The sequence below is a fragment of the Miscanthus floridulus genome, chromosome 6 (genome assembly GCF_019320115.1).
Source record: "Miscanthus floridulus cultivar M001 chromosome 6, ASM1932011v1, whole genome shotgun sequence".
Taxonomy (NCBI): Eukaryota; Viridiplantae; Streptophyta; class Magnoliopsida; order Poales; family Poaceae; genus Miscanthus; species Miscanthus floridulus.
In genome coordinates this window covers 142,599,930-142,610,995 of record NC_089585.1, presented here as the reverse complement: position 1 = coordinate 142,610,995, position 11,066 = coordinate 142,599,930, and positions in this window count along the sequence as shown.

Genomic DNA, 11,066 nt, shown 5'->3' with positions numbered 1-11,066 from the left:
GGCGTGGAAGCTGGTCCCCGAGGGACCCCGGGTTTATGAACTCGACAGGAGCCCCTGAGCCCCCGGGCAATTTGAGCAGAATCGTCCGGGGGATTTTTTGTCTTGCCGGCGGGTGCGCACGAGCGCACCCGCGGGTGTAGCCCCCGAGCCCCCGGGCGGTTCGGGCAGGACCGGCTGGGGGGTTTTCTGCGTTGTCAGCGGGAAAGGTTTTTTGCGTTGTGTCGGCGGGTGCGCACGAGCGCACCCGTGGGTGTAGCCCCCGAGCCCCCGGGTGGTTCGGGCAGAACCATCTGGGGGTGTTTGTTTCAGCGGGCGTGCATGTTTTTTAGTTTGAGACAGAATTTTGTTTAACCACGGCGTCGTTGCGCACCCGAGGCGGTTTTTAGGCGTGGGGATGAGACAGGACTTTCTGATCCCGGTGTCGGTGCGCGCCGTGGATCGGGTGAGAAGGTTAGTTCGGGACAAACCCTGGTGTCGGTGCACGCCATGGATGGTGATAGCTCGGTTCGGACGTGTTAGAGCTCACTGATCTTTGGCGTCGATGCGCGTCGTGGGATCGAGCGAGGTGGAGCCACGAACGGACCCAGGCGTTGGTGCGCGCCGTGGATCGAAAGTTAGTTTAGTTAGTTTTTTAGGAAGCCGTTACGCGAGTTCAGGGTCACGGTCCCAGGTTTATTGGAGCGTAGTCAGAAGTGAAGCCGTTACATGAGTTCGAAGTCGTTGTCCCAGGATTATTGGAGTGCAGTCGGAAGTGAAGCCGTTACACGAGTTTAGGAGTCGCGGTCCCAGGTTTATTGGAGCGCAGTTGGAAGTGAAGCCGTTACGCGAGTTTAGGAGTCGCGGTCCCAGGATTATTGGAGCGCAGTCAGAAGTGAAGCCATTTTGAAGTCGAAGCATAGTTAGTTGGTTAAAGATCAGATGAGGCAATGCTCGGGGATCCTGGCGTCGGTGCGCGCCGCGGGACCGGGCGAGTCGGAGTCGTGGATCTAGCGAGTTCGAGGTCGCTGTCCTTGGCGTTTGTCTTGAGCCCCCGAGCCCTATCGGGCCTTCGTGGGGGTCGATGTGAGTATTGTGCGTTACCCCATCCTCAGTTCCTCACAACCGGAGGGGCTGAGTTTCGTCGCCTGTCCCGATCGCTCGGGCTCGAAGACTAGCTCGGTGAGTTCGCTAACAGGTGTGATCGAGTGGAATCCGGGTCCGTCATTCATGACGGGGTCGGCATAGCCTTCTTGTGACATTCCACTACTCCTTTACCTGCAACCCAGCAGATGCCTAGGTCATTCCAGAGACCGACCCGGGTGGCCTAACGGCCTCCCCTCGATGGAGATTCTGTGGGCCTGGCGAAAGGTTCAGGATCGAACGAGAAGGTTGAGATGACTCGGTCTGCCAGACCGGGCGAGGGCTGCACGATGCTCATCTATGGTTTTCTCCCCTTGCTCTATTGGTTACCCATGTCGAATGAGGCAACCGCTGCTTTGTGATGCAACACGGAGCGTTCTGATGCATTTCGCTGCACGTGCGATGCTTAGTTCCTGAGCCCCCGAGCGGTTCAGGGCCCGAATCGTCTGGGAGGCATGGGCGTATGGAATGAAATGCGCATATGGATGCATGAAATGATTTAATAATGAAATAGAGGGGGGTTTGATAGTGTTTACCTTGACGACTGGAGTGACGGGGCTCGGAGAGCTTCAGTCGGAAACGTCCGACCGGGACCCATGCTCGTCGTTCGTGACGGAGTCAGCATGGCCTACATGGGGCGTCCCTTCGCTTCCTACCTGTGTCCCGGTGTTTATCCTGAGCGATTCGATCGGCTCAGGGGATCGGTTGGTCTCCTGGCCGAGATTTCATTTTTGGTCTCCCCAGGTCTATCCTAGGGAAGTGGGGAGCCGCTCATGTGCGGTGGCACTTCGGTTCCTGTGCCCATCGTGTGGTAGTGGTTGATCGTGCGGTAGTGGTGGGCCACAGCCAGGCCACGTCCCATCTGATTAGGAGCCGTTCCATCGAGCAGGGCGCGTCTCATCGGTGCAGGGCACATCTCATCTGCATTAAATGGAAAAGAGAGAGAAATTCTCGCTCCACCGTTCTACCTTCCCCGATCAGCGCGTCCTTCCTTAACCGCTGTTCCCTTTTCTTTAAGTAGGAGCAGGGAGAGAGTTTTTGTTCCGTTCTTTTGCCTGTTCTTCATCTGCCGCCGCCTTCTCTCTTTCTTTTTGCCGTGAGCATTCCTAAGAGCCACGGAGGTTTCTAGGAAAGAAGGGGGAGAGAGCGAGGGAGAAGAGAGGAACTCACTGATCCTTTTGTGATCCGGAGTGAAGATGTCGGACTGGAGGTCGTCCAACGTGAGGAAGTCGGTGCTAGAGGCCTTCGTCAAGAAGGGGTTTCTGCCGCCGCAGGAGGTGGCGCACTGGAGGGTCCCTAGAAAGGAGGAGTTCCCGCAACCTCGTCTCGATGAGGTGGTTTCTTTCCTTACCTTCCATGAGCGTGGATTAGGATACCCCGCGCACTGGTTCCTACGTGGGCTCCTCAACGAGTGGGGTCTGGAGCTGTAGCATCTCAATCCGATGGGGGGTGCTGCACATTGCTGGTTTCATCACCATCTACGAGGCTTTCCTCGGGATGGAGCCGCACAAGGATCTCTTTTGGCTTTTCTTCTCTAGGAGAGCTATGGAGGACTAGAGTTCGACCGAGATCACACCAGTCGGAGGCTTCGCCCTATAGAGGAAGCCGAGTGCGGGAGGCTCGTATCCTGCATACATCCCATGTGACTCCAACCGGGGATGGCATGGGGAGTGGTTCTATATCAAGAATCCGACGGGGGCGCCGTTTCTAGCATTTACCAGCGGGAGGCCGGTGAAGCAGAAGAGTTGGTCATGGGGCTGCGCCCACATGGAGAGGCCATCGAGGAGGAGCTCCGAAAGCTCATAAGCGGCGGCCTCGATGGGGTGCGGGTGTTCCACACCCTTTACCGCCATCGGGTTACACCGTTGGTGGAGAGGACGCACCCGATGTGGACGTATGGCGACCGGTCGGACCCGGACCGCGCGTCGCTGGAGGAGCTATCGGACGACAAGATCTGGAGTCGCGTTGGCTGAGTGCTATAGCTGAGGCTTGGAGAGACGGTCGTGGGAAAACCCATACCATTCAATACCTCGATCGTGCCCACACTGGTATGCTCTCTTATTTTGTTCGCGCTTTTTCTCTGCTTTTTCCCCATTTCTTTGATTTCGGTTCATTCGTTCTGTAGGGGCTTGGGAGGTACAAGTCCCGGCCGAACCTTCCCAAGGGACCGGAGGGCCAGGCCTGGTAGGCCGCCCAGAAGGAGGCGACAGACGCCCGGAAGAAGAAATGAACCAAGGAGGTTCAGCGGAAGGAAAAGAGGAAGGAGGAGGTCGCCCGGCGCGTGAGGGCCGGGGAACGTAGGAGCGACGTCGAGTCAGAACTTGCATCGGATGATCCTACGGATTTCAACGACATGGTCTTCTCCGACGAGGAGGAGAGTCGGGAGGTCGTTGTGACCTCGGCGGAGCGTCACGACCCTAGGGCGATGTCCGCTGGTGACGAACAGGCGGTCGCACGGCGTACGGCGGCTCCCACATCGAGGAAGCACGTGGCGAGCGCGGACGTTGTGGGCGAGCGAGCGGTGAAGCGGACGTGGTCACCGTGCCCCTCGGCGGTGTCACCGGTCCTGTCGTCGCCTGTGGCGGACGCGGCTGAGCGAGTCGGGCGGTCCAAGGAGCGGACCGGCGCTCGTGCGGCGATAGGACCGGTGCCAACGCCGGACTTGTAGCCGAAGGAGGCCCTGCCTGCCGTGCGTGTGGTCGAGCAGTCTAGGAGGTCTGAGGGGCAGACTTGCGCCCGGTTGACACGTGACTTGCAGTCAGCGGACGGCCCGCCCGCTGCTCTGGTCAGGAGTCCTGAGCCGGAGGTCGTAGCGACCCACAGGCCGGGCGAGAGCCGGTCAGGATGACTCCGATCCTGTCTGAAGTGAGGGGGCATGGGTCACAGCCTAAGAGCAGTCCCCGTCCTGTAGGTCGGTCGTCGTCGGAGCCTGCCTTCAGAGTTGTGCCGCTCACCTCCCAGTATGTTTCCTTTTGCTGCTCTTCGATCTTTTGCTGGTTGAGTCTTTTGGAGTGTGGCTTATCTGTGATTTCCGTCAGCGGTCGGGGGATGCCAGGGTTGAGTATCACCTTGACCCCCGTGCAAGAGATTTGGAGGCCCACTCTGCAGTGTGTGGCGGTGAGCGAAGGGGGCAACAGGGTGGCGGTGGCGAAGCCTTCCCTCCCAGGGGTGGTGCCCCCCGGGGCGGCTGTTGATAGCGTGACAACGGTGGCGACGTTGTTGGCGGCAATCCCGGTGCCGATGGCGGGGGTTGCATCGGAGGTAACTCTCACGGCCCCTCCTCCGCCCGTTGTGGTGGAAGAGATGAGGGAGGGCGTGCTCCCTACCTCGCCGGGTGGAGGGCTGCACGACCTATCCTTATCGTCGGAGCCGAAGGCACCGGAGGGAAGTGTGGCTGGGATAGAGTTAGGATGCCCGGCGGTGTTCCACGTGAATGAGGTGGTGGAGATTCCGTTTGACGACAAGGCGGATACCGTGGCGGAGCCACCGGTGTCACCACGGGAGCTGGCGGTGGTCTAGTCAGAGGCTAGGCCCTCCGGCGGTTCGTCGAAGGGTGACCTAGAGTGGCCCTGCCCTGAGGACCCATCGAAGGCGCGGTTCGTCCTCTGGGATTCCCGGGAGCATCAGCTCTAGGACATTTTTGAGGGGCAAGGGCATGCCGCGGTGTCCAAACTCACCAAGCTGTCCGCGAAGCTTGAGAACGCCCGGAAGCAGGCTTAGTTTGCTTGGTACCTGGTTGAGATCGACCTGTAGCTCGCCATGGAGGTGAGTTTCTAGTACTTCTCCTTGCCCTTTGAAACTTTCGTCGGTTGTTTTTAGCATGCTTGTTTTTCACAGGAAATAAGGAAGGTGTCATCCTGCAAGTCTTACTTCCTCTAGACGGAACATGCCTGGACGGCCGAGCTTGAGCGCCGGGTGGAGTCTGCTTGCCATGAGTCCTAGGTCCGGGTGGTCGAGGCGGCCGCGGTGCGGGCGGAGGCGCAGCGTGAGGCGGAGCGGGCGACTGCTGCCGAGCAAGGGCTCAAGGCGGTGAAGGTCCACCATGAGGAGACTGAGGCGGGGCTACGGGCGTCCCTAGTAAATACTGAGGCGGCGCTTCAAGAGGCCTTGGCGGCCCTTGAGCCGGAGCGGGCCGCCCTGGAGTTAGCACAAAAGGCCCTGGGGGCAGAGCAGAGGGCCCGGTCGGAGGCGGATCAGGAGGTGCTCGCGCTCTGGGGTCAGGTGATGGGGATGGAGGATGCAAGTGCCCAGCTGCGCGAGCAGGTGGCTCGGCAGGCAGAGGATGTCTCTACCCTTGAGGCCCCTCGCATTGGTGCGTACCTTTTTTTGTTTTCTCGTGGTGTTGATTTTCCCTTAGCCTATTTCTGAGCTTGTCGCCCTTCTTCTAGGGCTGGGTGAAAAGGTGAAGGCGCTGGAGCGAGACCTGGAGGTGACCAAGGCGAACTTCAGCCGAAATGCCGAGGAGCTGGCCAAGTCCCGTGAAGAGCGACATGCTCTCGAAGGGGAGCTTGGCCAAATCCACAACGCTGCCCAGCTCGTTGTCTCGGAAGTGTTCGGGTCGGCGCCAAGTACCAGCACGCCCGCGGTCCAGCTGGCGGAGGTCCCGGACGCAGTCAAGGACCTTATCAGGAGCGGGCTGTTTTATGGAGCGTCGAGGGTGCTGGCCTCGGTGGTGACGTACCACCCGAATCTGGACTTCGCCACTATCTGCAGCGGGTATGCTGTGGGCCTGAGCATGGGGGACATCCAAACGATTAGGGAGAGCTTGCTGCCGCACGCGCGGTCGATGTCAGAGCAAGTCTCCACCGAGTGGGTGATGGATGTTCGCCGTGAGGACATGGCCCAAAGCATGCGTGGGGGAGGAAGCTTCCGAGCCTGCGGATAGCACGGAGCCTGGTTCGGGGGGGAACGTCGCCTCGGCCCCGATCGAGCCGAACATCGTGCCGCCGGGGAGTGAGCAGCCTGCGCCTTCGTCGGTCGTGCCATCAGCAGATGTAGCTGGGCTGGTTTAATAACTTGCAAAATGTAAGTAGTTTAGTAGACGTAAAGAGTTTAAGCTCGTGGGGGAGCCCCTGTGTAAAATGTTCGTGTGTGTGTTTTAATGACTGCAATCGGTTTTTGTTTTTGTGATGGAGTTGCTCCGTTCGGGGAAGCTTGTTCCCTTTCGTTCCTTAGTTTTCCCTTAGCATAATTTTGTTTTTTATTCCTTTCTTTTTCGTACCTGTCCATTTGTCCCATAGGCCGCAACCTTGTGAGCCCGGGGCATGGCCCACGAGGCTCGGCCGCTTGTAACCGTAGGAAAAAGGCGGGGTGCGATCAGTTGGAATGTTTTAAAGCAAAGCTACGTAAGGCAAATTAAAGGAACGATCTGCCCTGTCGTTCGGGCAGGAAGGAGTTTCTCCATATGAAAGTAAAAGACGAAAACAGAGGGGTAATAGTGCCCCCTAGTGGAGCCCCCGAGCGCCCTGAGTCAAAAAGTGTTCGGGTCGGGGTGCTTTTATAGGAGCATTCGCTAAGTAAACAATGGTAAAATTGAAACTTAGGGAAAGGAAAAAATGACATAGCTGTTCCAAGCATTTGGAGAGAATGTCGTCGTTGTTGTCTTCCAGTCGGTAGGCGTCCGGTCGGGTCACTTCAGCCTTCAGTCGTCTGGATCCTTGCCCGCTGTGCCCCCTTCTTCTGTCGCTGCCTCTTCGCCTTTTTCTTTCCTTGGCCTGCCAGTCTACCTCAGCAGGCGCTTAAGGAGCTAGCAGTCCTTGTAGAGATGGTTGACGGGATAGTTGTGGTTGGTGCACGAGCTCTCCATGAGCTCATAGAAGTGTCCCGATCGGTCCTGCTAGGGCTGCGTGCCTAGGTGATCAGCCACGGTGACCGACATGGAGTTGGCCGATCAGCGGCGATCCTTTCTGTTCTTTTTTCCCCTCTGCGTGGAGGGGCCCTTGTCTTGATCCTAGCGCTTGGCCTTACCTTTGCCGTGGCCTCCGTTGAAGCGCGGTAAGAACGACGCTTGCTGGGGGAGTTGGGCAAAGGTCGGTGGTCCTGGGCCATCAGTGCCGGGACTCCGATCGCCGCTGCATGTGCCTCGGTTTGGTCCAAGCCGCACGTAGATAGGCGGTTGGTGCGGAGCGGTCGTTAGGTCAAGATGAGGTGCCATTGCGGCCTCATGTGCCGTGCTCAGCGGTTGTTGCGGTGATAGGGTGTAGTGCCCCATCTGCTGCGTCCCTGTTCCCCGGACGGGGAGCGGGGTCGCGAGTCGGCGTTGCGATACGGAGCACTCCGCTTGCTGAATGGTGACGGTCTCCACCAGTGCTCGGAGGTTCTGGTGGATCGCTCGTTCGCGAGGGTCGTTCGGCTCGGACAGGCCGCGCAGGAGCATTGCCGCGGTAGCAATGTTCTGACTGGCTCGAGCGAACTGCGGGGGATCGGTCCCCCTATCCAGGGTGCTACGCTGGGGCTAACGGGCACGACCCCGAGCGCCATTCGTCAGTTTATGCGCACAGGGCGTACTGTGGTGCGCCGAGCATGCTGGTGCGGTCGGTGGCTGATGCGGCCACCGTCGCCGTAGATCCTCCCCATGCTCATGTGTGAGCTCGGGGGCCTCCGTATGGGGGCCCGGAGGGGCGTGAGTCTGTGAGGACTCTGTTGCCCCTGGCGACCGTTCCGGGGCGTCCGTCATAGCGCACTCCCGGGACGGACGGTGGCTAGGTGCCACGTCGCCGATGCTGGAGCCGTCACTCCCGACGTCGTCGTCCATGATGTCGAGGAAATAGGTGGGAGCGTAGCTCGCCATCCCCACGAACTTAGACGTGAGAGGAGGAGGCGCCATAATCTTTTGTAGCCCCGAGGCGTATGCGTCCACAGGAGACACGAGGCCGTAGGGGAACCGGTCGTATGGTGGCCGCAACGGGGACAACGGTAGCCCTCTGGGTATTTGACAGAAGATAGAATGTAGTAAGTAAAGAATGGCATGTATATTACTCATAGCGGGGTTTGAGCAGAGAGTTTGCTCGAAATAAAGCGCAGATGCCGCGTCGTTGAGGTCGCATGTCCTAGAGTCGATGGAGGACATCTCTCCGACGGGTGCCGGGTCACGAGTCTCCTCGCGGAGGTGGAGTACACCGAGCCGGTCAGCGACGAAGTCCAGGCTTCCGAAGAGGAAGGCCTGGGATGGCTTTTAAACGGGTGGAACCCGCATCCCCGCAGGCGAGAGTGCGGGATACCCCAGCGAGCCGAAGCGAATCGTATCACTCGAGCCTACCATGGTGGGGGTGGCAGAAAAATGGGCCATCCGATGACCAAAAAGTGTTGAACGTACAACGTCTTCCCCACAGACGGCGCTAACTGTCGGTACAGAAAGTGACCAACTAGTGAATATTTGTAGTTTTGCTGTACGTTGTGATCGGAGGTGGCCTAGCACTCAATGACATAGGATATATACTGGTTCAGGCAACGTGCCCTACGTCTAGTGTGGGTCAGTCGGTGACTTTATTCCTGAGCCTAGGTGCTCGAAGTCTGTAGTGGGGTTACAAACGAGAAGGAGAAAGATGGGGTGTATGAGAGGCCCGGTCGGGTCCGACCGGAGGGGCCGAGAGCGACCAGAGCTCCGCTATGAGCTAGGAGTCTAAGCGTGTGCTTGAGGGGTTGTGAGCTACCGATCTAGTGAATCTGAACTCAAAGAAGTCGACCTCCTTCGTTGGAGGGAGCGCATCCCCTTTTATAGATAAAGGGGATGGCTTTACAGGTGAGAGGGAGATAGTACGGATGTTTCTAAGCCTTATTGCCCACACCGACAAGGGTAGCGATGATGGTAGGCGCCCGCAATACTATTGATGTCACTATAGAATGTCAGGTGCACATGGGAGGTTGTGTTGGCTTCTTCACAAAGGGTGGATGTCGGTACCTACAAAATACTGTTGGTATGTGAGGAGCCCTACCACGTGTACCAGGTATGGTGAATCCTGGCGCCCACAGTACTACTGATGCCCAGAGGCATGTGGAGGCCTTTTTGCCGTACGGGAGCCCAACGGCGCCTACAATACTGTAGATACAAATGTTGGCGCCTACAATACTGTTTGTGTCAGGGCGGTTGTGGAGCACTGTTCCCGTAGGTGTACAGGGTATGGTCCCGGTATCGTGGTTTGACTTGTGCGCTGCCTTCTCCGTTTGCCCCTGGTCCCTTCCGAGCGGGCGTCCCCGGTCGGATGGCCCCAGTCGGCCCTGGCCACGCCAGTCGGAGAAGAGTGGCAAGCAGGCTTCCTACGGGTCCTCGGTCGGAGTCGTGGGGTCGGAGTAGGAAGTAGCATTTTGGGCCAGGCCTTCCGATCGGAGAGACCGCCTGGAGGCGGCTGGTGTCCGAAACGAGTGCTCCGGTCGGAGAGGTGGGCCGAAGAAGTTGACGAGCAGGCGCATGTTCTTTTGGGTAGACCTCCCGGTCGGCGACCGGACTGTCCTCCTGGCCCGTTCTGTTTTAGACTCTTGGGCCGGCCCATGGACTACATGTTGTTTTCCTAGGCCGAGCCCTGGCGTGGAAGCCGGTCCCCGAGGGACCCTGGATTTATGAACCCGACAGCTGCCATCCATGCTGATGACTTAGGTCTCCACGTCCGCATCATCATGGTCCAGCAGCACATTGGCATTATCAGCACTACTATCTTCGTGAACGTGATAATACCAACCACAACAGCACATTGGCATTATCTGAAAGTATCTCCAACCACAAAAGGACAAGATCAAATATTTTTGTTAGGCAACATTAAGAGAAATATATTAACCTCACCATTCATCTTTACTGCCAAGTAAAAGCATACTCTCAGAAATCTCTACCACAATATTTCAAGACAATCAAATCTAAAGAAAATATGATAATCAAAATATAACTTTGAATTTTCCATCTTTGAATAACACTGCATACAGAGTCATGAACAATATCCCTCAAAATTTTGAATCATGAAGAGTTTGCTTTAGTGGATATCACGATTGAACTGCTCAAGGTTTTTAACAGATAAAAAACATATACCAAAAAAAGATGCCACATATAGCAAGGCAGAAACATTCAGGTATGAATTTCTACTTACCTACACATAAATCATTAGATATGGCAAAACAACCAAAAGGCAATGCACTTCTACTTACCTACACAAAAATCAACTACAGGCAAGCATCTAACCCAATTCTAAATCACATACCTCCAAGATGTAGATAGGACTGGAACTCCTCTTCTCAGTAGAATATCATCGAACACCTACGTTGCATCCAAAAGCAAAGCATGATTAATTTAAACATGACTGTCTGCAATTGCTACCTGCTCAAATTGGGTGAAATGCTAGATCCAACGTACATCCAGAGAGGGAGGTAGAGAGTGGATCTCATAGCCAGAAATCGTGGAGGCCAGCGACGTTGGGGAACTCAGCCGTGGAACCAGCCTCCTGCATCACAACCACTCCGCCGTGGAGCCCGCGCACGCGGGTGCGCCACCATAGCTGAAGGCGCCCACCATCGGGGCCCGCTGCGCCGACGCGACACCCGGCGGTGCTCGCCGTCACCCCACCCGTGCCGCGCGGGGGGGGGGGGGGGGTGTGAGGCGGAGGAGTGCGCCGTCGGAGGGTCGGTGACCGCCGACGGCTGGTCGACCAGTACTGCGCCGTCACCCTACTCGGTCAGGCTCGGCCGCATGGTCAAGAGAGAGAGAGAGAGAGAGAGAGAGAGAGAGAGAGAGAGAGAGAGAGAGAGAGAGAGTGAGAGGAAGGGGAGGCGCGAGCGCTGGGAGCGCCAGGCCGGCGACGGCGTGGGGGCGAGCCAGCCGGCTGCCGCTGCGATGGGGCAGGAGGAGGGAGTCGCGCGATGCGATGGGGCAGGGAGGGGAGATGAGGAGTCGGCGTGCGGATCGAACCTCGCGCTTCGCGCCTGGGGTGGGTGCGGGACGAGAGAGGGACGAGTGACGAGGTTTG